Consider the following 21,172-nt stretch of genomic DNA (forward strand, 5'->3'; position numbering starts at 1 on the left):
AAGTAGAAGAGGGCAAAAAAGTGCCTGTATCTCACCTACAGCCATACCACATTGGATAGGCCCAATCTCGTCTGATCTTGGAAGCTAAGCAGTGTTGGGCCTGGTTAGTACTTGGGTGGGAGACCACATGGGAACACCAGGTGCTGTAGGTTTTTTCACATTACAGGCCAATTGTTTTTATTCTCTAGCTATTTAAATTGGAAACTTTTTCTTTTTATTGCCAGCACAGACATTTGGAAGAGGTCAAACAGACACAATAGCCATCACCTAAAGACTTACCACACTGTTTAGGCTCAATTACAACTGCTTTTGGCAGCTAAACAGTGTTGAGCCTCTTTTGTAGTTTAATTTAAGACCCCCTGCTAATATCATGTCCTGTAGGTCTTTTTACATTACCAACACATGATTTTTTTCAGTAAACCAATACAGTTAGGAAACTTTTGTATTAGCTTACCTGGTGATAGAAGTAGAAGAGGGCAAAAAAGTGCCTTTAACTCACCTACAGCCATACCACAGTGGATAAGCCCAATCTCGTCTGATCTTCGAAGCTAAGCAGTGTTGGGCCTGGTTAGTACTTGGGTGGGAGACCACATGGGAACACCAGGTGCTGTAGGTTTTTTCACATTACTGGCAAATTGTTTTTATTCTCTAGCTATTTATATTGGAAACTTTTTTATTTTTATTGCCAGCACAGACATTTGGAAGAGGTCAAACAGACACAATAGCCATCACCTAAAGACTTACCACACTGTTTAGGCTCAATTCCAACTGCTTTTGGCAGCTAAACAGTGTTGAGCCTCTTTTGTAGTTTAATTTAAGACCCCCTGCTAATATCATGTCCTGTAGGTCTTTTTACATTACCAACACATGATTTTTTTCAGTAAGCCAATACAGTTAGGAAACTTTTGTATTAGCTTACCTGGTGATAGAAGTAGAAGAGGGCAAAAAAGTGCCTTTAACTCACCTACAGCCATACCACGTTGGATAGGCCCAATCTCGTCTGATCTTGGAAGCTAAGCAGTGTTGGGCCTGGTTAGTACTTGGGTGGGAGACCACATGGGAACACCAGGTGCTGTAGGTTTTTTCACATTACTGGCAAATTGTTTTTATTCTCTAGCTATTTAAATAGGAAACTTTTTCTTTTTATTGCCAGCACAGACATTTGGAAGAGGTCAAACAGACACAATAGCCATCACCTAAAGACTTACCACACTGTTTAGGACCAATTCCAACTGCTTTTGGCAGCTAAACAGTGTTGAGCCTCTTTTGTAGTTTAATTTAAGACCCCTTGCTAATATCATGTCCTGTAGGTCTTTTTACATTACCAACGCATGATTTTTTTCAGTAAGCCAATACAGTTAGGAAACTTTTGTATTAGCTTACCTGGTGATAGAAGTAGAAGAGGGCAAAAAAGTGCCTGTATCTCACCTACAGCCATACCACATTGGATAGGCCCAATCTCGTCTGATCTTGGAAGCTAAGCTGTGTTGAGCCTGGTTAGTACTTGTGTGGGAGACCACCTGGGAACACCAGGTGCTGTAGGTTTTTTCACATTACAGGCAAATTGTTTTTATTCTCTAGCTATTTAAATTGGAAACTTTTTCTTTTTATTGCCAGTACAGACATTTGGAAGAGGTCAAACAGACACAATAGCCATCACCTAAAGACTTACCACACTGTTTAGGCCCAATTCCAACTGCTTTTGGCAGCTAAACAGTGTTGAGCCTCTTTTGTAGTTTAATTTAAGACCCCCCTGCTAATATCATGTCCTGTAGGTCTTTTTACATTACCAACACATGATTTTTTTCAGTAAGCCAATACAGTTAGGAAACTTTTGTATTAGCTTACCTGGTGATAGAAGTAGAAGAGGGCAAAAAAGTGCCTTTAACTCACCTACAGCCATACCACATTGGATAGGCCCAATCTCGTCTGATCTTGGAAGCTAAGCAGTGTTGGGCCTGGTTAGTACTTGGGTGGGAGACCACATGGGAACACCAGGTGCTGTAGGTTTTTTCACATTACTGGCAAATTGTTTTTATTCTCTAGCTATTTAAATAGGAAACTTTTTCTTTTTATTGCCAGCACAGACATTTGGAAGAGGTCAAACAGACACAATAGCCATCACCTAAAGACTTACCAAACTGTTTAGGCCCAATTCCAACTGCTTTTGGCAGCTAAACAGTGTTGAGCCTCTTTAGTAGTTTAATTTAAGACCCCCTGCTAATATCATGTCCTGTAGGTCTTTTTACATTACCAACACATGATTTTTTTCAGTAAGCCAATACAGTTAGGAAACTTTTTTATTAGCTTACCTGGTGATAGAAGTAGAAGAGGGCAAAAAAGTGCCTGTATCTCACCTACAGCCATACCACATTGGATAGGCCCAATCTCATCTGATCTTGGAAGCTAAGCAGTGTTGGGCCTGGTTAGTACTTGGGTGGGAGACCACATGGGAACACCAGGTGCTGTAGGTTTTTTCATATTACAGGCAAATTGTTTTTATTCTCTAGCTATTTAAATTGGAAACTTTTTCTTTTTATTGCCAGTACAGACATTTGGAAGAGGTCAAACAGACACAATAGCCATCACCTAAAGACTTACCACACTGTTTAGGCCCAATTCCAACTGCTTTTGGCAGCTTAACAATGTTGAGCCTCTTTAGTAGTTTAATTTAAGACCCCCTGCTAATATCATGTCCTGTAGGTCTTTTTACATTACCAACACATGATTTTTTTCAGTAAGCCAATACAGTTAGGAAACTTTTGTATTAGCTTACCTGGTGATAGAAGTAGAAGAGGGCAAAAAAGTGCCTTTAACTCACCTACAGCCATACCACATTGGATAGGCCCAATCTCGTCTGATCTTGGAAGCTAAGCAGTGTTGGGCCTGGTTAGTACTTGTGTGGGAGACCACCTGGGAACACCAGGTGCTGTAGGTTTTTTCACATTACAGGCAAATTGTTTTTATTCTCTAGCTATTTATATTGGAAACTTTTTCTTTTTATTGCCAGCACAGACATTTGGAAGAGGTCAAACAGACACAATAGCCATCACCTAAAGACTTACCACACTGTTTAGGCTCAATTCCAACTGCTTTTGGCAGCTAAACAGTGTTGAGCCTCTTTAGTAGTTTAATTTAAGACCCCCTGCTAATATCATGTCCTGTAGGTCTTTTTACATTACCAACACATGATTTTTTTCAGTAAGCCAATACAGTTAGGAAACTTTTGTATTAGCTTACCTGGTGATAGAAGTAGAAGAGGGCAAAAAAGTGCCTTTAACTCACCTACAGCCATACCACATTGGATAGGCCCAATCTCGTCTGATCTTGGAAGCTAAGCAGTGTTGGGCCTGGTTAGTACTTGGGTGGGAGACCACCTGGGAACACCAGGTGCTGTAGGGTTTTTCACATTACAGGCAAATTGTTTTTATTCTCTAGCTATTTATATTGGAAACTTTTTCTTTTTATTGCCAGCACAGACATTTGGAAGAGGTCAAACAGACACAATAGCCATCACCTAAAGACTTACCACACTGTTTAGGCTCAATTCCAACTGCTTTTGGCAGCTAAACAGTGTTGAGCCTCTTTTGTAGTTTAATTTAAGACCCCCTGCTAATATCATGTCCTGTAGGTCTTTTTACATTACCAACACATGATTTTTTTTCAGTAAGCCAATACAGTTAGGAAACTTTTGTATTAGCTTACCTGGTGATAGAAGTAGAAGAGGGCAAAAAAGTGCCTTTAACTCACCTACAGCCATACCACGTTGGATAGGCCCAATCTCGTCTGATCTTGGAAGCTAAGCAGTGTTGGGCCTGGTTAGTACTTGGGTGGGAGACCACATGGGAACACCAGGTGCTGTAGGTTTTTTCACATTACTGGCAAATTGTTTTTATTCTCTAGCTATTTAAATAGGAAACTTTTTCTTTTTATTGCCAGCACAGACATTTGGAAGAGGTCAAACAGACACAATAGCCATCACCTAAAGACTTACCACACTGTTTAGGCCCAATTCCAACTGCTTTTGGCAGCTAAACAGTGTTGAGCCTCTTTAGTAGTTTAATTTAAGACCCCCTGCTAATATCATGTCCTGTAGGTCTTTTTACATTACCAACACATGATTTTTTTCAGTAAGCCAATACAGTTAGGAAACTTTTTTATTAGCTTACCTGGTGATAGAAGTAGAAGAGGGCAAAAAAGTGCCTGTATCTCACCTACAGCCATACCACATTGGATAGGCCCAATCTCGTCTGATCTTGGAAGCTAAGCAGTGTTGGGCCTGGTTAGTACTTGGGTGGGAGACCACATGGGAACACCAGGTGCTGTAGGTTTTTTCACATTACAGGCAAATTGTTTTTATTCTCTAGCTATTTAAATTGGAAACTTTTTCTTTTTATTGCCAGTACAGACATTTGGAAGAGGTCAAACAGACACAATAGCTATCACCTAAAGACTTACCACACTGTTTAGGCTCAATTCCAACTGCTTTTGGCAGCTAAACAGTGTTGAGCCTCTTTTGTAGTTTAATTTAAGACCCCTTGCTAATATCATGTCCTGTAGGTTTTTTTACATTACCAACACATGATTTTTTTCAGTAAGCCAATACAGTTAGGAAACTTTTGTATTAGCTTACCTGGTGATAGAAGTAGAAGAGGGCAAAAAAGTGCCTTTAACTCACCTACAGCCATACCACATTGGATAGGCCCAATCTCGTCTGATCTTGGAAGCTAAGCAATGTTGGGCCTGGTTAGTACTTGGGTGGGAGACCACATGGGAACACCAGGTGCTGTAGGTTTTTTCACATTACAGGCAAATTGTTTTTATTCTCTAGCTATTTAAATTGGAAACTTTTTCTTTTTATTGCCAGCACAGACATTTGGAAGAGGTCAAACAGACACAATAGCCATCACCTAAAGACTTACCACACTGTTTAGGCTCAATTACAACTGCTTTTGGCAGCTAAACAGTGTTGAGCCTCTTTTGTAGTTTAATTTAAGACCCCCTGCTAATATCATGTCCTGTAGGTCTTTTTACATTACCAACACATGATTTTTTTCAGTAAACCAATACAGTTAGGAAACTTTTGTATTAGCTTACCTGGTGATAGAAGTAGAAGAGGGCAAAAAAGTGCCTTTAACTCACCTACAGCCATACCACAGTGGATAGGCCCAATCTCGTCTGATCTTCGAAGCTAAGCAGTGTTGGGCCTGGTTAGTACTTGGGTGGGAGACCACATGGGAACACCAGGTGCTGTAGTTTATTTCACATTACTGGCAAATTGTTTTTATTCTCTAGCTATTTAAATTGGAAACTTTTTCTTTTTATTGCCAGTACAGACATTTGGAAGAGGTCAAACAGACACAATAGCCATTACCTAAAGACTTACCACACTGTTTTAGCCCAATTCCAACTGCTTTTGGCAGCTAAACAGTGTTGAGCCTGTTTAGTAGTTTAATTTAAGACCCCCTGCTAATATCATGTCCTGTAGGTCTTTTTACATTACCAACACATGATTTTTTTCAGTAAGCCAATACAGTTAGGAAACTTTTTTATTAGCTTACCTGGTGATAGAAGTAGAAGAGGGCAAAAAAGTGCATGTATCTCACCTACAGCCATACCACATTGGATAGGCCCAATCTCGTCTGATCTTGGAAGCTAAGCAGTGTTGGGCCTGGTTAGTACTTGGGTGGGAGACCACCTGGGAACACCAGGTGCTGTAGGTTTTTTCACATTACTGGCAAATTGTTTTTATTCTCTAGCTATTTAAATTGGAAACTTTTTCTTTTTATTGCCAGCACAGACATTTGGAAGAGGTCAAACAGACACAATAGCCATCACCTAAAGACTTACCACACTGTTTAGGCTCAATTCCAACTGCTTTTGGCAGCTAAACAGTGTTGAGCCTCTTTTGTAGTTTAATTTAAGACCCCTTGCTAATATCATGTCCTGTAGGTCTTTTTACATTACCAACACATGATTTTTTTCAGTAAGCCAATACAGTTAGGAAACTTTTGTATTAGCTTACCTGGTGATAGAAATAGAAGAGGGCAAAAAAGTGCCTGTAGCTCACCTACAGCCATACCACATTGGATAGGCCCAATCTCGTCTGATCTTGGAAGCTAAGCAGTGTTGAGCCTGGTTAGTACTTGGGTGGGAGACCACCTGGGAACACCAGGTGCTGTAGGTTTTTTCACATTACAGGCAAATTGTTTTTATTCTCTAGCTATTTAAATTGGAAACTTTTTCTTTTTATTGCCAGTACAGACATTTGGAAGAGGTCAAACAGACACAATAGCCATCACCTAAAGACTTACCACACTGTTTAGGCCCAATTCCAACTGCTTTTGGCAGCTAAACAGTGTTGAGCCTCTTTTGTAGTTTAATTTAAGACCCCCCTGCTAATATCATGTCCTGTAGGTCTTTTTACATTACCAACACATGATTTTTTTCAGTAAGCCAATACAGTTAGGAAACTTTTGTATTAGCTTACCTGGTGATAGAAGTAGAAGAGGGCAAAATAGTGCCTTTAGCTCACCTACAGCCATACCACATTGGATAGGCCCAATCTCATCTGATTTTGGAAGCTAAGCAGTGTTGGGCCTGGTTAGTACTTGGGTGGGAGACCACATGGGAACACCAGGTGCTGTAGGTTTTTTCACATTACTGGCAAATTGTTTTTATTCTCTAGCTATTTAAATAGGAAACTTTTTCTTTTTATTGCCAGCACAGACATTTGGAAGAGGTCAAACAGACACAATAGCCATCACCTAAAGACTTACCAAACTGTTTAGGCCCAATTCCAACTGCTTTTGGCAGCTAAACAGTGTTGAGCCTCTTTAGTAGTTTAATTTAAGACCCCCTGCTAATATCATGTCCTGTAGGTCTTTTTACATTACCAACACATGATTTTTTTCAGTAAGCCAATACAGTTAGGAAACTTTTTTATTAGCTTACCTGGTGATAGAAGTAGAAGAGGGCAAAAAAGTGCCTGTATCTCACTTACAGCCATACCACATTGGATAGGCCTGATCTTGGAAGCTAAGCAGTGTTGGGCCTGGTTAGTACTTGGGTGGGAGACCACATGGGAACACCAGGTGCTATAGGTTTTTTCACATTACTGGCAAATTGTTTTTATTCTCTAGCTATTTAAATAGGAAACTTTTTCTTTTTATTGCCAGCACAGACATTTGGAAGAGGTCAAACAGACACAATAGCCATCACCTAAAGACTTACCAAACTGTTTAGGCCCAATTCCAACTGCTTTTGGCAGCTAAACAGTGTTGAGCCTCTTTAGTAGTTTAATTTAAGACCCCCTGCTAATATCATGTCCTGTAGGTCTTTTTACATTACCAACACATGATTTTTTTCAGTAAGCCAATACAGTTAGGAAACTTTTTTATTAGCTTACCTGGTGATAGAAGTAGAAGAGGGCAAAAAAGTGCATGTATCTCACCTACAGCCATACCACATTAGATAGGCCCAATCTCGTCTGATCTTGGAAGCTAAGCAGTGTTGGGCCTGGTTAGTACTTGGGTGGGAGACCACATGGGAACACCAGGTGCTGTATGTTTTTTCACATTACAGGCAAATTGTTTTTATTCTCTAGCTATTTAAATTGGAAACTTTTTATTTTTATTGCCAGTACAGACATTTGGAAGAGGTCAAACAGACACAATAGCCATCACATAAAGACTTACCACACTGTTTAGGCCCAATTCCAACTGCTTTTGGCAGCTAAACAGTGTTGAGCCTGTTTAGTAGCTTAATTTAAGACCCCCCTGCTAATATCATGTCCTGTAGGTCTTTTTACATTACCAACACATGATTTTTTTCAGTAAGCCAATACAGTTAGGAAACTTTTGTATTAGCTTACCTTGTGATAGAAGTAGAAGAGGGCAAAAAAGTGCCTTTAACTCACCTACAGCCATACCACATTGGATAGGCCCAATCTCGTCTGATCTTGGAAGCTAAGCAGTGTTGGGCCTGGTTAGTACTTGGGTGGGAGACCACATGGGAACACCAGGTGCTGTAGGTTTTTTCACATTACTGGCAAATTGTTTTTATTCTCTAGCTATTTAAATAGGAAACTTTTTCTTTTTATTGCCAGCACAGACATTTGGAAGAGGTCAAACAGACACAATAGCCATCACCTAAAGACTTACCAAACTGTTTAGGCCCAATTCCAACTGCTTTTGGCAGCTAAACAGTATTGAGCCTCTTTAGTAGTTTAATTTAAGACCCCCTGCTAATATCATGTCCTGTAGGTCTTTTTACATTACCAACACATGATTTTTTTCAGTAAGCCAATACAGTTAGGAAACTTTTTTATTAGCTTACCTGGTGATAGAAGTAGAAGAGGGCAAAAAAGTGCCTGTATCTCACCTACAGCCATACCACATTGGATAGGCCCAATCTCGTCTGATCTTGGAAGCTAAGCAGTGTTGGGCCTGGTTAGTACTTGGGTGGGAGACCACATGGGAACACCAGGTGCTGTCGGTTTTTTCACATTACAGGCAAATTGTTTTTATTCTCTAGCTATTTAAATTGGAAACTTTTTATTTTTATTGCCAGTACAGACATTTGGAAGAGGTCAAACAGACACAATAGCCATCACATAAAGACTTACCACACTGTTTAGGCCCAATTCCAACTGCTTTTGGCAGCTAAACAGTGTTGAGCCTGTTTAGTAGCTTAATTTAAGACCCCCTGCTAATATCATGTCCTGTAGGTCTTTTTACATTACCAACACATGATTTTTTTTAAGTAAGCCAATACAGTTAGGAAACTTTTTTATTAGCTTACCTGGTGATAGAAGTAGAAGAGGGCAAAAAAGTGCCTGTATCTCACCTACAGCCATACCACATTGGATAGGCCCAATCTCGTCTGATCTTGGAAGCTAAGCAGTGTTGGGCCTGGTTAGTACTTGGGTGGGAGACCACCTGGGAACACCAGGTGCTGTAGGTTTTTTCACATTATTGGCAAATTGTTTTCATTCTCTAGCTATTTAAATTGGAAACTTTTTCTTTTTATTGCCAGCACAGACATTTGGAAGAGGTCAAACAGACACAATAGCCATCACCTAAAGACTTACCACACTGTTTAGGCTCAATTCCAACTGCTTTTGGCAGCTAAACAGTGTTGAGCCTCTTTAGTAGTTTAATTTAAGACCCCCTGCTAATATCATGTCCTGTAGGTCTTTTTACATTACCAACACATGATTTTTTTCAGTAAGCCAATACAGTTAGGAAACTTTTGTATTAGCTTACCTGGTGATAGAAGTAGAAGAGGGCAAAAAAGTGCCTGTATCTCACCTACAGCCATACCACATTGGATAGGCCCAATCTCGTCTGATCTTGGAAGCTAAGCAGTGTTGGGCCTGGTTAGTACTTGGGTGGGAGACCACATGGGAACACCAGGTGCTGTAGGTTTTTTCACATTACAGGCCAATTGTTTTTATTCTCTAGCTATTTAAATTGGAAACTTTTTCTTTTTATTGCCAGCACAGACATTTGGAAGAGGTCAAACAGACACAATAGCCATCACCTAAAGACTTACCACACTGTTTAGGCTCAATTACAACTGCTTTTGGCAGCTAAACAGTGTTGAGCCTCTTTTGTAGTTTAATTTAAGACCCCCTGCTAATATCATGTCCTGTAGGTCTTTTTACATTACCAACACATGATTTTTTTCAGTAAACCAATACAGTTAGGAAACTTTTGTATTAGCTTACCTGGTGATAGAAGTAGAAGAGGGCAAAAAAGTGCCTTTAACTCACCTACAGCCATACCACAGTGGATAAGCCCAATCTCGTCTAATCTTCGAAGCTAAGCAGTGTTGGGCCTGGTTAGTACTTGGGTGGGAGACCACATGGGAACACCAGGTGCTGTAGGTTTTTTCACATTACTGGCAAATTGTTTTTATTCTCTAGCTATTTATATTGGAAACTTTTTTATTTTTATTGCCAGCACAGACATTTGGAAGAGGTCAAACAGACACAATAGCCATCACCTAAAGACTTACCACACTGTTTAGGCTCAATTCCAACTGCTTTTGGCAGCTAAACAGTGTTGAGCCTCTTTTGTAGTTTAATTTAAGACCCCCTGCTAATATCATGTCCTGTAGGTCTTTTTACATTACCAACACATGATTTTTTTCAGTAAGCCAATACAGTTAGGAAACTTTTGTATTAGCTTACCTGGTGATAGAAGTAGAAGAGGGCAAAAAAGTGCCTTTAACTCACCTACAGCCATACCACGTTGGATAGGCCCAATCTCGTCTGATCTTGGAAGCTAAGCAGTGTTGGGCCTGGTTAGTACTTGGGTGGGAGACCACATGGGAACACCAGGTGCTGTAGGTTTTTTCACATTACTGGCAAATTGTTTTTATTCTCTAGCTATTTAAATAGGAAACTTTTTCTTTTTATTGCCAGCACAGACATTTGGAAGAGGTCAAACAGACACAATAGCCATCACCTAAAGACTTACCACACTGTTTAGGCTCAATTCCAACTGCTTTTGGCAGCTAAACAGTGTTGAGCCTCTTTTGTAGTTTAATTTAAGACCCCCTGCTAATATCATGTCCTGTAGGTCTTTTTACATTACCAACACATGATTTTTTTCAGTAAGCCAATACAGTTAGGAAACTTTTGTATTAGCTTACCTGGTGATAGAAGTAGAAGAGGGCAAAAAAGTGCCTTTAACTCACCTACAGCCATACCACGTTGGATAGGCCCAATCTCGTCTGATCTTGGAAGCTAAGCAGTGTTGGGCCTGGTTAGTACTTGGGTGGGAGACCACATGGGAACACCAGGTGCTGTAGGTTTTTTCACATTACTGGCAAATTGTTTTTATTCTCTAGCTATTTAAATAGGAAACTTTTTCTTTTTATTGCCAGCACAGACATTTGGAAGAGGTCAAACAGACACAATAGCCATCACCTAAAGACTTACCACACTGTTTAGGACCAATTCCAACTGCTTTTGGCAGCTAAACAGTGTTGAGCCTCTTTTGTAGTTTAATTTAAGACCCCTTGCTAATATCATGTCCTGTAGGTCTTTTTACATTACCAACGCATGATTTTTTTCAGTAAGCCAATACAGTTAGGAAACTTTTGTATTAGCTTACCTGGTGATAGAAGTAGAAGAGGGCAAAAAAGTGCCTGTATCTCACCTACAGCCATACCACATTGGATAGGCCCAATCTCGTCTGATCTTGGAAGCTAAGCAGTGTTGAGCCTGGTTAGTACTTGTGTGGGAGACCACCTGGGAACACCAGGTGCTGTAGGTTTTTTCACATTACAGGCAAATTGTTTTTATTCTCTAGCTATTTAAATTGGAAACTTTTTCTTTTTATTGCCAGTACAGACATTTGGAAGAGGTCAAACAGACACAATAGCCATCACCTAAAGACTTACCACACTGTTTAGGCCCAATTCCAACTGCTTTTGGCAGCTAAACAGTGTTGAGCCTCTTTTGTAGTTTAATTTAAGACCCCCCTGCTAATATCATGTCCTGTAGGTCTTTTTACATTACCAACACATGATTTTTTTCAGTAAGCCAATACAGTTAGGAAACTTTTGTATTAGCTTACCTGGTGATAGAAGTAGAAGAGGGCAAAAAAGTGCCTTCAACTCACCTACAGCCATACCACATTGGATAGGCCCAATCTCGTCTGATCTTGGAAGCTAAGCAGTGTTGGGCCTGGTTAGTACTTGGGTGGGAGACCACATGGGAACACCAGGTGCTGTAGGTTTTTTCACATTACTGGCAAATTGTTTTTATTCTCTAGCTATTTAAATAGGAAACTTTTTCTTTTTATTGCCAGCACAGACATTTGGAAGAGGTCAAACAGACACAATAGCCATCACCTAAAGACTTACCAAACTGTTTAGGCCCAATTCCAACTGCTTTTGGCAGCTAAACAGTGTTGAGCCTCTTTAGTAGTTTAATTTAAGACCCCCTGCTAATATCATGTCCTGTAGGTCTTTTTACATTACCAACACATGATTTTTTTCAGTAAGCCAATACAGTTAGGAAACTTTTTTATTAGCTTACCTGGTGATAGAAGTAGAAGAGGGCAAAAAAGTGCCTGTATCTCACCTACAGCCATACCACATTGGATAGGCCCAATCTCATCTGATCTTGGAAGCTAAGCAGTGTTGGGCCTGGTTAGTACTTGGGTGGGAGACCACATGGGAACACCAGGTGCTGTAGGTTTTTTCATATTACAGGCAAATTGTTTTTATTCTCTAGCTATTTAAATTGGAAACTTTTTCTTTTTATTGCCAGTACAGACATTTGGAAGAGGTCAAACAGACACAATAGCCATCACCTAAAGACTTACCACACTGTTTAGGCCCAATTCCAACTGCTTTTGGCAGCTTAACAATGTTGAGCCTCTTTAGTAGTTTAATTTAAGACCCCCTGCTAATATCATGTCCTGTAGGTCTTTTTACATTACCAACACATGATTTTTTTCAGTAAGCCAATACAGTTAGGAAACTTTTGTATTAGCTTACCTGGTGATAGAAGTAGAAGAGGGCAAAAAAGTGCCTTTAACTCACCTACAGCCATACCACATTGGATAGGCCCAATCTCGTCTGATCTTGGAAGCTAAGCAGTGTTGGGCCTGGTTAGTACTTGTGTGGGAGACCACCTGGGAACACCAGGTGCTGTAGGTTTTTTCACATTACAGGCAAATTGTTTTTATTCTCTAGCTATTTATATTGGAAACTTTTTCTTTTTATTGCCAGCACAGACATTTGGAAGAGGTCAAACAGACACAATAGCCATCACCTAAAGACTTACCACACTGTTTAGGCTCAATTCCAACTGCTTTTGGCAGCTAAACAGTGTTGAGCCTCTTTAGTAGTTTAATTTAAGACCCCCTGCTAATATCATGTCCTGTAGGTCTTTTTACATTACCAACACATGATTTTTTTCAGTAAGCCAATACAGTTAGGAAACTTTTGTATTAGCTTACCTGGTGATAGAAGTAGAAGAGGGCAAAAAAGTGCCTTTAACTCACCTACAGCCATACCACATTGGATAGGCCCAATCTCGTCTGATCTTGGAAGCTAAGCAGTGTTGGGCCTGGTTAGTACTTGGGTGGGAGACCACCTGGGAACACCAGGTGCTGTAGGGTTTTTCACATTACAGGCAAATTGTTTTTATTCTCTAGCTATTTATATTGGAAACTTTTTCTTTTTATTGCCAGCACAGACATTTGGAAGAGGTCAAACAGACACAATAGCCATCACCTAAAGACTTACCACACTGTTTAGGCTCAATTCCAACTGCTTTTGGCAGCTAAACAGTGTTGAGCCTCTTTTGTAGTTTAATTTAAGACCCCCTGCTAATATCATGTCCTGTAGGTCTTTTTACATTACCAACACATGATTTTTTTCAGTAAGCCAATACAGTTAGGAAACTTTTTTATTAGCTTACCTGGTGATAGAAGTAGAAGAGGGCAAAAAAGTGCCTGTATCTCACCTACAGCCATACCACATTGGATAGGCCCAATCTCGTCTGATCTTGGAAGCTAAGCAGTGTTGGGCCTGGTTAGTACTTGGGTGGGAGACCACATGGGAACACCAGGTGCTGTAGGTTTTTTCACATTACAGGCAAATTGTTTTTATTCTCTAGCTATTTAAATTGGAAACTTTTTCTTTTTATTGCCAGTACAGACATTTGGAAGAGGTCAAACAGACACAATAGCTATCACCTAAAGACTTACCACACTGTTTAGGCTCAATTCCAACTGCTTTTGGCAGCTAAACAGTGTTGAGCCTCTTTTGTAGTTTAATTTAAGACCCCTTGCTAATATCATGTCCTGTAGGTTTTTTTACATTACCAACACATGATTTTTTTCAGTAAGCCAATACAGTTAGGAAACTTTTGTATTAGCTTACCTGGTGATAGAAGTAGAAGAGGGCAAAAAAGTGCCTGTATCTCACCTACAGCCATACCACATTGGATAGGCCCAATCTCGTCTGATCTTGGAAGCTAAGCAGTGTTGAGCCTGGTTAGTACTTGGGTGGGAGACCACCTGGGAACACCAGGTGCTGTAGGTTTTTTCACATTACAGGCAAATTGTTTTTATTCTCTAGCTATTTAAATTGGAAACTTTTTCTTTTTATTGCCAGTACAGACATTTGGAAGAGGTCAAACAGACACAATAGCCATCACCTAAAGACTTACCACACTGTTTAGGCCCAATTCCAACTGCTTTTGGCAGCTAAACAGTGTTGAGCCTCTTTTGTAGTTTAATTTAAGACCCCCCTGCTAATATCATGTCCTGTAGGTCTTTTTACATTACCAACACATGATTTTTTTCAGTAAGCCAATACAGTTAGGAAACTTTTGTATTAGCTTACCTGGTGATAGAAGTAGAAGAGGGCAAAAAAGTGCCTTTAACTCACCTACAGCCATACCACATTGGATAGGCCCAATCTCGTCTGATCTTGGAAGCTAAGCAATGTTGGGCCTGGTTAGTACTTGGGTGGGAGACCACATGGGAACACCAGGTGCTGTAGGTTTTTTCACATTACAGGCAAATTGTTTTTATTCTCTAGCTATTTAAATTGGAAACTTTTTCTTTTTATTGCCAGCACAGACATTTGGAAGAGGTCAAACAGACACAATAGCCATCACCTAAAGACTTACCACACTGTTTAGGCTCAATTACAACTGCTTTTGGCAGCTAAACAGTGTTGAGCCTCTTTTGTAGTTTAATTTAAGACCCCCTGCTAATATCATGTCCTGTAGGTCTTTTTACATTACCAACACATGATTTTTTTCAGTAAACCAATACAGTTAGGAAACTTTTGTATTAGCTTACCTGGTGATAGAAGTAGAAGAGGGCAAAAAAGTGCCTTTAACTCACCTACAGCCATACCACAGTGGATAGGCCCAATCTCGTCTGATCTTCGAAGCTAAGCAGTGTTGGGCCTGGTTAGTACTTGGGTGGGAGACCACATGGGAACACCAGGTGCTGTAGTTTATTTCACATTACTGGCAAATTGTTTTTATTCTCTAGCTATTTAAATTGGAAACTTTTTCTTTTTATTGCCAGTACAGACATTTGGAAGAGGTCAAACAGACACAATAGCCATTACCTAAAGACTTACCACACTGTTTTAGCCCAATTCCAACTGCTTTTGGCAGCTAAACAGTGTTGAGCCTGTTTAGTAGTTTAATTTAAGACCCCCTGCTAATATCATGTCCTGTAGGTCTTTTTACATTACCAACACATGATTTTTTTCAGTAAGCCAATACAGTTAGGAAACTTTTTTATTAGCTTACCTGGTGATAGAAGTAGAAGAGGGCAAAAAAGTGCATGTATCTCACCTACAGCCATACCACATTGGATAGGCCCAATCTCGTCTGATCTTGGAAGCTAAGCAGTGTTGGGCCTGGTTAGTACTTGGGTGGGAGACCACCTGGGAACACCAGGTGCTGTAGGTTTTTTCACATTACTGGCAAATTGTTTTTATTCTCTAGCTATTTAAATTGGAAACTTTTTCTTTTTATTGCCAGCACAGACATTTGGAAGAGGTCAAACAGACACAATAGCCATCACCTAAAGACTTACCACACTGTTTAGGCTCAATTCCAACTGCTTTTGGCAGCTAAACAGTGTTGAGCCTCTTTTGTAGTTTAATTTAAGACCCCTTGCTAATATCATGTCCTGTAGGTCTTTTTACATTACCAACACTCGATTTTTTTCAGTAAGCCAATACAGTTAGGAAACTTTTGTATTAGCTTACCTGGTGATAGAAATAGAAGAGGGCAAAAAAGTGCCTGTATCTCACCTACAGCCATACCACATTGGATAGGCCCAATCTCGTCTGATCTTGGAAGCTAAGCAGTGTTGAGCCTGGTTAGTACTTGGGTGGGAGACCACCTGGGAACACCAGGTGCTGTAGGTTTTTTCACATTACAGGCAAATTGTTTTTATTCTCTAGCTATTTAAATTGGAAACTTTTTCTTTTTATTGCCAGTACAGACATTTGGAAGAGGTCAAACAGACACAATAGCCATCACCTAAAGACTTACCACACTGTTTAGGCCCAATTCCAACTGCTTTTGGCAGCTAAACAGTGTTGAGCCTCTTTTGTAGTTTAATTTAAGACCCCCCTGCTAATATCATGTCCTGTAGGTCTTTTTACATTACCAACACATGATTTTTTTCAGTAAGCCAATACAGTTAGGAAACTTTTGTATTAGCTTACCTGGTGATAGAAGTAGAAGAGGGCAAAATAGTGCCTTTAGCTCACCTACAGCCATACCACATTGGATAGGCCCAATCTCATCTGATTTTGGAAGCTAAGCAGTGTTGGGCCTGGTTAGTACTTGGGTGGGAGACCACATGGGAACACCAGGTGCTGTAGGTTTTTTCACATTACTGGCAAATTGTTTTTATTCTCTAGCTATTTAAATAGGAAACTTTTTCTTTTTATTGCCAGCACAGACATTTGGAAGAGGTCAAACAGACACAATAGCCATCACCTAAAGACTTACCAAACTGTTTAGGCCCAATTCCAACTGCTTTTGGCAGCTAAACAGTGTTGAGCCTCTTTAGTAGTTTAATTTAAGACCCCCTGCTAATATCATGTCCTGTAGGTCTTTTTACATTACCAACACATGATTTTTTTCAGTAAGCCAATACAGTTAGGAAACTTTTTTATTAGCTTACCTGGTGATAGAAGTAGAAGAGGGCAAAAAAGTGCCTGTATCTCACTTACAGCCATACCACATTGGATAGGCCCAATCTCGTCTGATCTTGGAAGCTAAGCAGTGTTGGGCCTGGTTAGTACTTGGGTGGGAGACCACATGGGAACACCAGGTGCTATAGGTTTTTTCACATTACTGGCAAATTGTTTTTATTCTCTAGCTATTTAAATAGGAAACTTTTTCTTTTTATTGCCAGCACAGACATTTGGAAGAGGTCAAACAGACACAATAGCCATCACCTAAAGACTTACCAAACTGTTTAGGCCCAATTCCAACTGCTTTTGGCAGCTAAACAGTGTTGAGCCTCTTTAGTAGTTTAATTTAAGACCCCCTGCTAATATCATGTCCTGTAGGTCTTTTTACATTACCAACACATGATTTTTTTCAGTAAGCCAATACAGTTAGGAAACTTTTTTATTAGCTTACCTGGTGATAGAAGTAGAAGAGGGCAAAAAAGTGCATGTATCTCACCTACAGCCATACCACATTGGATAGGCCCAATCTCGTCTGATCTTGGAAGCTAAGCAGTGTTGGGCCTGGTTAGTACTTGGGTGGGAGACCACATGGGAACACCAGGTGCTGTATGTTTTTTCACATTACAGGCAAATTGTTTTTATTCTCTAGCTATTTAAATTGGAAACTTTTTATTTTTATTGCCAGTACAGACATTTGGAAGAGGTCAAACAGACACAATAGCCATCACATAAAGACTTACCACACTGTTTAGGCCCAATTCCAACTGCTTTTGGCAGCTAAACAGTGTTGAGCCTGTTTAGTAGCTTAATTTAAGACCCCCCTGCTAATATCATGTCCTGTAGGTCTTTTTACATTACCAACACATGATTTTTTTCAGTAAGCCAATACAGTTAGGAAACTTTTTTATTAGCTTACCTGGTGATAGAAGTAGAAGAGGGCAAAAAAGTGCCTGTATCTCACCTACAGCCATACCACATTGGATAGGCCCAATCTCGTCTGATCTTGGAAGCTAAGCAGTGTTGGGCCTGGTTAGTACTTGGGTGGGAGACCACATGGGAACACCAGGTACTGTATGTTTTTTCACATTACAGGCAAATTGTTTTTATTCTCTAGCTATTTAAATTGGAAACTTTTTATTTTTATTGCCAGTACAGACATTTGGAAGAGGTCAAACAGACACAATAGCCATCACATAAAGACTTACCACACTGTTTAGGCCCAATTCCAACTGCTTTTGGCAGCTAAACAGTGTTGAGCCTGTTTAGTAGCTTAATTTAAGACCCCCTGCTAATATCATGTCCTGTAGGTCTTTTTACATTACCAACACATGATTTTTTTTAAGTAAGCCAATACAGTTAGGAAACTTTTTTATTAGCTTACCTGGTGATAGAAGTAGAAGAGGGCAAAAAAGTGCCTGTATCTCACCTACAGCCATACCACATTGGATAGGCCCAATCTCGTCTGATCTTGGAAGCTAAGCAGTGTTGGGCCTGGTTAGTACTTGGGTGGGAGACCACCTGGGAACACCAGGTGCTGTAGGTTTTTTCACATTACTGGCAAATTGTTTTCATTCTCTAGCTATTTAAATTGGAAACTTTTTCTTTTTATTGCCAGCACAGACATTTGGAAGAGGTCAAACAGACACAATAGCCATCACCTAAAGACTTACCACACTGTTTAGGCTCAATTCCAACTGCTTTTGGCAGCTAAACAGTGTTGAGCCTCTTTAGTAGTTTAATTTAAGACCCCCTGCTAATATCATGTCCTGTAGGTCTTTTTACATTACCAACACATGATTTTTTTCAGTAAGCCAATACAGTTAGGAAACTTTTGTATTAGCTTACCTGGTGATAGAAGTAGAAGAGGGCAAAAAAGTGCCTGTATCTCACCTACAGCCATACCACATTGGATAGGCCCAATCTCGTCTGATCTTGGAAGCTAAGCAGTGTTGGCCCTGGTTAGTACTTGGGTGGGAGACCACATGGGAACACCAGGTGCTGTAGGTTTTTTCACATTACAGGCAAATTGTTTTTATTCTCTAGCTATTTAAATTGGAAACTTTTTCTTTTTATTGCCAGCACAGACATTTGGAAGAGGTCAAACAGACACAATAGCCATCACCTAAAGACTTACCACACTGTTTAGGCTCAATTACAACTGCTTTTGGCAGCTAAACAGTGTTGAGCCTCTTTTGTAGTTTAATTTAAGACCCCCTGCTAATATCATGTCCTGTAGGTCTTTTTACATTACCAACACATGATTTTTTTCAGTAAACCAATACAGTTAGGAAACTTTTGTATTAGCTTACCTGGTGATAGAAGTAGAAGAGGGCAAAAAAGTGCCTTTAACTCACCTACAGCCATACCACAGTGGATAGGCCCAATCTCGTCTGATCTTCGAAGCTAAGCAGTGTTGGGCCTGGTTAGTACTTGGGTGGGAGACCACATGGGAACACCAGGTGCTGTAGGTTTTTTCACATTACTGGCAAATTGTTTTTATTCTCTAGCTATTTATATTGGAAACTTTTTTCTTTTTATTGCCAGCACAGACATTTGGAAGAGGTCAAACAGACACAATAGCCATCACCTAAAGACTTACCACACTGTTTAGGCTCAATTCCAACTGCTTTTGGCAGCTAAACAGTGTTGAGCCTCTTTTGTAGTTTAATTTAAGACCCCCTGCTAATATCATGTCCTGTAGGTCTTTTTACATTACCAACACATGATTTTTTTCAGTAAGCCAATACAGTTAGGAAACTTTTGTATTAGCTTACCTGGTGATAGAAGTAGAAGAGGGCAAAAAAGTGCCTTTAACTCACAGCCATACCACGTTGGATAGGCCCAATCTCGTCTGATCTTGGAAGCTAAGCAGTGTTGGGCCTGGTTAGTACTTGTGTGGGAGACCACATGGGAACACCAGGTGCTGTAGGTTTTTTCACATTACTGGCAAATTGTTTTTATTCTCTAGCTATTTAAATAGGAAACTTTTTCTTTTTATTGCCAGCACAGACATTTGGAAGAGGTCAAACAGACACAATAGCCATCACCTAAAGACTTACCACACTGTTTAGGACCAATTCCAACTGCTTTTGGCAGCTAAACAGTGTTGAGCCTCTTTAGTAGTTTAATTTAAGACCCCCTGCTAATATCATGTCCTGTAGGTCTTTTTACATTACCAACACATGATTTTTTTCAGTAAGCCAATACAGTTAGGAAACTTTTTTATTAGCTTACCTGGTGATAGAAGTAGAAGAGGGCAAAAAAGTGCCTGTATCTCACCTACAGCCATACCACATTGGATAGGCCCAATCTCGTCTGATCTTGGAAGCTAAGCAGTGTTGGGCCTGGTTAGTACTTGGGTGGGAGACCACATGGGAACACCAGGTGCTGTAGGTTTTTTCACATTACAGGCAAATTGTTTTTATTCTCTAGCTATTTAAATTGGAAACTTTTTCTTTTTATTGCCAGTACAGACATTTGGAAGAGGTCAAACAGACACAATAGCCATCACCTAAAGACTTACCACACTGTTTAGGCTCAATTCCAACTGCTTTTGGCAGCTAAACAGTGTTGAGCCTCTTTTGTAGTTTAATTTAAGACCCCTTGCTAATATCATGTCCTGTAGGTCTTTTTACATTACCAACGCATGATTTTTTTCAGTAAGCCAATACAGTTAGGAAACTTTTGTATTAGCTTACCTGGTGATAGAAGTAGAAGAGGGCAAAAAAGTGCCTGTATCTCACCTACAGCCATACCACATTGGATAGGCCCAATCTCGTCTGATCTTGGAAGCTAAGCAGTGTTGGGCCTGGTTAGTACTTGGGTGGGAGACCACATGGGAACACCAGGTGCTGTAGGTTTTTTCACATTACTGGCAAATTGTTTTTATTCTCTAGCTATTTAAATAGGAAACTTTTTCTTTTTATTGCCAGTACAGACATTTGGAAGAGGTCAAACAGACACAATAGCCATCACCTAAAGACTTACCACACTGTTTAGGCCCAATTCCAACTGCTTTTGGCAGCTAAACAGTGTTGAGCCTCTTTTGTAGTTTAATTTAAGACCCCCCTGCTAATATCATGTCCTGTAGGTCTTTTTACATTACCAACACATGATTTTTTTCAGTAAGCCAATACAGTTAGGAAACTTTTGTATTAGCTTACCTGGTGATAGAAGTAGAAGAGGGCAAAAAAGTGCCTTTAACTCACCTACAGCCATACCACATTGGATAGGCCCAATCTCGTCTGATCTTGGAAGCTAAGCAGTGTTGGGCCTGGTTAGTACTTGGGTGGGAGACCACATGGGAACACCAGGTGCTGTAGGTTTTTTCACATTACTGGCAAATTGTTTTTATTCTCTAGCTATTTAAATAGGAAACTTTTTCTTTTTATTGCCAGCACAGACATTTGGAAGAGGTCAAACAGACACAATAGCCATCACCTAAAGACTTACCAAACTGTTTAGG

General features: G+C 40.0%; 40 non-coding genes and 6 pseudogenes across 40 annotated transcripts; all 46 read left to right on the forward strand.

Moving 5' to 3' along the window:
• Positions 1 to 33: 33 nt before the first annotated feature.
• On the forward strand, positions 34 to 152 carry LOC146013365 (5S ribosomal RNA). Its single transcript, XR_014446341.1, has one exon. It is a non-coding gene; the product is annotated as a 5S ribosomal RNA (ribosomal RNA).
• Positions 153 to 497: 345 nt separating this feature from the next.
• Positions 498 to 616, forward strand: LOC146017181 (5S ribosomal RNA). The gene has a single exon (XR_014450053.1). It is a non-coding gene; the product is annotated as a 5S ribosomal RNA (ribosomal RNA).
• Positions 617 to 962: 346 nt separating this feature from the next.
• LOC146014320 (5S ribosomal RNA) lies at positions 963 to 1,081 on the forward strand. The gene has a single exon (XR_014447268.1). It is a non-coding gene; the product is annotated as a 5S ribosomal RNA (ribosomal RNA).
• A 345-nt stretch (positions 1,082 to 1,426) lies between these two features.
• On the forward strand, positions 1,427 to 1,545 carry LOC146010736 (5S ribosomal RNA; annotated as a pseudogene).
• A 346-nt stretch (positions 1,546 to 1,891) lies between these two features.
• Positions 1,892 to 2,010, forward strand: LOC146013366 (5S ribosomal RNA). Its single transcript, XR_014446342.1, has one exon. It is a non-coding gene; the product is annotated as a 5S ribosomal RNA (ribosomal RNA).
• Positions 2,011 to 2,355: 345 nt separating this feature from the next.
• Positions 2,356 to 2,474, forward strand: LOC146012762 (5S ribosomal RNA). The gene has a single exon (XR_014445797.1). It is a non-coding gene; the product is annotated as a 5S ribosomal RNA (ribosomal RNA).
• Positions 2,475 to 2,819: 345 nt separating this feature from the next.
• Positions 2,820 to 2,938, forward strand: LOC146014599 (5S ribosomal RNA). Its single transcript, XR_014447548.1, has one exon. It is a non-coding gene; the product is annotated as a 5S ribosomal RNA (ribosomal RNA).
• Positions 2,939 to 3,283: 345 nt separating this feature from the next.
• On the forward strand, positions 3,284 to 3,402 carry LOC146014871 (5S ribosomal RNA). Its single transcript, XR_014447812.1, has one exon. It is a non-coding gene; the product is annotated as a 5S ribosomal RNA (ribosomal RNA).
• A 346-nt stretch (positions 3,403 to 3,748) lies between these two features.
• On the forward strand, positions 3,749 to 3,867 carry LOC146014321 (5S ribosomal RNA). Its single transcript, XR_014447269.1, has one exon. It is a non-coding gene; the product is annotated as a 5S ribosomal RNA (ribosomal RNA).
• Positions 3,868 to 4,212: 345 nt separating this feature from the next.
• On the forward strand, positions 4,213 to 4,331 carry LOC146013367 (5S ribosomal RNA). Its single transcript, XR_014446343.1, has one exon. It is a non-coding gene; the product is annotated as a 5S ribosomal RNA (ribosomal RNA).
• Positions 4,332 to 4,676: 345 nt separating this feature from the next.
• On the forward strand, positions 4,677 to 4,795 carry LOC146016670 (5S ribosomal RNA). Its single transcript, XR_014449553.1, has one exon. It is a non-coding gene; the product is annotated as a 5S ribosomal RNA (ribosomal RNA).
• A 345-nt stretch (positions 4,796 to 5,140) lies between these two features.
• LOC146010824 (5S ribosomal RNA) lies at positions 5,141 to 5,259 on the forward strand (annotated as a pseudogene).
• A 345-nt stretch (positions 5,260 to 5,604) lies between these two features.
• Positions 5,605 to 5,723, forward strand: LOC146015495 (5S ribosomal RNA). The gene has a single exon (XR_014448415.1). It is a non-coding gene; the product is annotated as a 5S ribosomal RNA (ribosomal RNA).
• Positions 5,724 to 6,068: 345 nt separating this feature from the next.
• Positions 6,069 to 6,187, forward strand: LOC146016002 (5S ribosomal RNA). The gene has a single exon (XR_014448906.1). It is a non-coding gene; the product is annotated as a 5S ribosomal RNA (ribosomal RNA).
• A 346-nt stretch (positions 6,188 to 6,533) lies between these two features.
• On the forward strand, positions 6,534 to 6,652 carry LOC146014785 (5S ribosomal RNA). Its single transcript, XR_014447729.1, has one exon. It is a non-coding gene; the product is annotated as a 5S ribosomal RNA (ribosomal RNA).
• Positions 6,653 to 6,997: 345 nt separating this feature from the next.
• On the forward strand, positions 6,998 to 7,106 carry LOC146011647 (5S ribosomal RNA; annotated as a pseudogene).
• A 345-nt stretch (positions 7,107 to 7,451) lies between these two features.
• On the forward strand, positions 7,452 to 7,570 carry LOC146017244 (5S ribosomal RNA). Its single transcript, XR_014450115.1, has one exon. It is a non-coding gene; the product is annotated as a 5S ribosomal RNA (ribosomal RNA).
• A 346-nt stretch (positions 7,571 to 7,916) lies between these two features.
• On the forward strand, positions 7,917 to 8,035 carry LOC146013368 (5S ribosomal RNA). Its single transcript, XR_014446344.1, has one exon. It is a non-coding gene; the product is annotated as a 5S ribosomal RNA (ribosomal RNA).
• A 345-nt stretch (positions 8,036 to 8,380) lies between these two features.
• Positions 8,381 to 8,499, forward strand: LOC146015368 (5S ribosomal RNA). Its single transcript, XR_014448292.1, has one exon. It is a non-coding gene; the product is annotated as a 5S ribosomal RNA (ribosomal RNA).
• A 346-nt stretch (positions 8,500 to 8,845) lies between these two features.
• On the forward strand, positions 8,846 to 8,964 carry LOC146015507 (5S ribosomal RNA). The gene has a single exon (XR_014448426.1). It is a non-coding gene; the product is annotated as a 5S ribosomal RNA (ribosomal RNA).
• Positions 8,965 to 9,309: 345 nt separating this feature from the next.
• On the forward strand, positions 9,310 to 9,428 carry LOC146013369 (5S ribosomal RNA). The gene has a single exon (XR_014446345.1). It is a non-coding gene; the product is annotated as a 5S ribosomal RNA (ribosomal RNA).
• A 345-nt stretch (positions 9,429 to 9,773) lies between these two features.
• LOC146011090 (5S ribosomal RNA) lies at positions 9,774 to 9,892 on the forward strand (annotated as a pseudogene).
• A 346-nt stretch (positions 9,893 to 10,238) lies between these two features.
• Positions 10,239 to 10,357, forward strand: LOC146014322 (5S ribosomal RNA). The gene has a single exon (XR_014447270.1). It is a non-coding gene; the product is annotated as a 5S ribosomal RNA (ribosomal RNA).
• Positions 10,358 to 10,702: 345 nt separating this feature from the next.
• Positions 10,703 to 10,821, forward strand: LOC146014323 (5S ribosomal RNA). The gene has a single exon (XR_014447271.1). It is a non-coding gene; the product is annotated as a 5S ribosomal RNA (ribosomal RNA).
• A 345-nt stretch (positions 10,822 to 11,166) lies between these two features.
• Positions 11,167 to 11,285, forward strand: LOC146017262 (5S ribosomal RNA). Its single transcript, XR_014450136.1, has one exon. It is a non-coding gene; the product is annotated as a 5S ribosomal RNA (ribosomal RNA).
• Positions 11,286 to 11,631: 346 nt separating this feature from the next.
• Positions 11,632 to 11,750, forward strand: LOC146013370 (5S ribosomal RNA). Its single transcript, XR_014446346.1, has one exon. It is a non-coding gene; the product is annotated as a 5S ribosomal RNA (ribosomal RNA).
• A 345-nt stretch (positions 11,751 to 12,095) lies between these two features.
• On the forward strand, positions 12,096 to 12,214 carry LOC146012842 (5S ribosomal RNA). Its single transcript, XR_014445839.1, has one exon. It is a non-coding gene; the product is annotated as a 5S ribosomal RNA (ribosomal RNA).
• Positions 12,215 to 12,559: 345 nt separating this feature from the next.
• On the forward strand, positions 12,560 to 12,678 carry LOC146014600 (5S ribosomal RNA). Its single transcript, XR_014447549.1, has one exon. It is a non-coding gene; the product is annotated as a 5S ribosomal RNA (ribosomal RNA).
• Positions 12,679 to 13,023: 345 nt separating this feature from the next.
• Positions 13,024 to 13,142, forward strand: LOC146014872 (5S ribosomal RNA). Its single transcript, XR_014447813.1, has one exon. It is a non-coding gene; the product is annotated as a 5S ribosomal RNA (ribosomal RNA).
• A 345-nt stretch (positions 13,143 to 13,487) lies between these two features.
• On the forward strand, positions 13,488 to 13,606 carry LOC146013371 (5S ribosomal RNA). Its single transcript, XR_014446347.1, has one exon. It is a non-coding gene; the product is annotated as a 5S ribosomal RNA (ribosomal RNA).
• Positions 13,607 to 13,951: 345 nt separating this feature from the next.
• On the forward strand, positions 13,952 to 14,070 carry LOC146016003 (5S ribosomal RNA). The gene has a single exon (XR_014448907.1). It is a non-coding gene; the product is annotated as a 5S ribosomal RNA (ribosomal RNA).
• Positions 14,071 to 14,416: 346 nt separating this feature from the next.
• Positions 14,417 to 14,535, forward strand: LOC146016786 (5S ribosomal RNA). Its single transcript, XR_014449664.1, has one exon. It is a non-coding gene; the product is annotated as a 5S ribosomal RNA (ribosomal RNA).
• A 345-nt stretch (positions 14,536 to 14,880) lies between these two features.
• Positions 14,881 to 14,999, forward strand: LOC146010825 (5S ribosomal RNA; annotated as a pseudogene).
• A 345-nt stretch (positions 15,000 to 15,344) lies between these two features.
• LOC146015519 (5S ribosomal RNA) lies at positions 15,345 to 15,463 on the forward strand. The gene has a single exon (XR_014448438.1). It is a non-coding gene; the product is annotated as a 5S ribosomal RNA (ribosomal RNA).
• Positions 15,464 to 15,808: 345 nt separating this feature from the next.
• On the forward strand, positions 15,809 to 15,927 carry LOC146016004 (5S ribosomal RNA). The gene has a single exon (XR_014448908.1). It is a non-coding gene; the product is annotated as a 5S ribosomal RNA (ribosomal RNA).
• Positions 15,928 to 16,273: 346 nt separating this feature from the next.
• On the forward strand, positions 16,274 to 16,392 carry LOC146014786 (5S ribosomal RNA). The gene has a single exon (XR_014447730.1). It is a non-coding gene; the product is annotated as a 5S ribosomal RNA (ribosomal RNA).
• A 345-nt stretch (positions 16,393 to 16,737) lies between these two features.
• Positions 16,738 to 16,856, forward strand: LOC146016696 (5S ribosomal RNA). The gene has a single exon (XR_014449578.1). It is a non-coding gene; the product is annotated as a 5S ribosomal RNA (ribosomal RNA).
• Positions 16,857 to 17,201: 345 nt separating this feature from the next.
• Positions 17,202 to 17,320, forward strand: LOC146015313 (5S ribosomal RNA). The gene has a single exon (XR_014448238.1). It is a non-coding gene; the product is annotated as a 5S ribosomal RNA (ribosomal RNA).
• Positions 17,321 to 17,666: 346 nt separating this feature from the next.
• Positions 17,667 to 17,785, forward strand: LOC146016817 (5S ribosomal RNA). The gene has a single exon (XR_014449696.1). It is a non-coding gene; the product is annotated as a 5S ribosomal RNA (ribosomal RNA).
• Positions 17,786 to 18,131: 346 nt separating this feature from the next.
• LOC146015531 (5S ribosomal RNA) lies at positions 18,132 to 18,250 on the forward strand. Its single transcript, XR_014448450.1, has one exon. It is a non-coding gene; the product is annotated as a 5S ribosomal RNA (ribosomal RNA).
• A 345-nt stretch (positions 18,251 to 18,595) lies between these two features.
• LOC146016292 (5S ribosomal RNA) lies at positions 18,596 to 18,714 on the forward strand. The gene has a single exon (XR_014449188.1). It is a non-coding gene; the product is annotated as a 5S ribosomal RNA (ribosomal RNA).
• A 345-nt stretch (positions 18,715 to 19,059) lies between these two features.
• On the forward strand, positions 19,060 to 19,178 carry LOC146017570 (5S ribosomal RNA). Its single transcript, XR_014450437.1, has one exon. It is a non-coding gene; the product is annotated as a 5S ribosomal RNA (ribosomal RNA).
• Positions 19,179 to 19,520: 342 nt separating this feature from the next.
• On the forward strand, positions 19,521 to 19,639 carry LOC146010678 (5S ribosomal RNA; annotated as a pseudogene).
• A 345-nt stretch (positions 19,640 to 19,984) lies between these two features.
• On the forward strand, positions 19,985 to 20,103 carry LOC146013372 (5S ribosomal RNA). The gene has a single exon (XR_014446348.1). It is a non-coding gene; the product is annotated as a 5S ribosomal RNA (ribosomal RNA).
• A 345-nt stretch (positions 20,104 to 20,448) lies between these two features.
• Positions 20,449 to 20,567, forward strand: LOC146013373 (5S ribosomal RNA). The gene has a single exon (XR_014446349.1). It is a non-coding gene; the product is annotated as a 5S ribosomal RNA (ribosomal RNA).
• A 346-nt stretch (positions 20,568 to 20,913) lies between these two features.
• Positions 20,914 to 21,032, forward strand: LOC146013375 (5S ribosomal RNA). The gene has a single exon (XR_014446351.1). It is a non-coding gene; the product is annotated as a 5S ribosomal RNA (ribosomal RNA).
• Positions 21,033 to 21,172: the final 140 nt, after the last annotated feature.

The sequence above is a fragment of the Crinia signifera genome, chromosome 6 (genome assembly GCF_055691185.1).
Source record: "Crinia signifera chromosome 6, ASM5569118v1, whole genome shotgun sequence".
In the NCBI taxonomy this organism is placed as follows: Eukaryota; Metazoa; Chordata; class Amphibia; order Anura; family Myobatrachidae; genus Crinia; species Crinia signifera.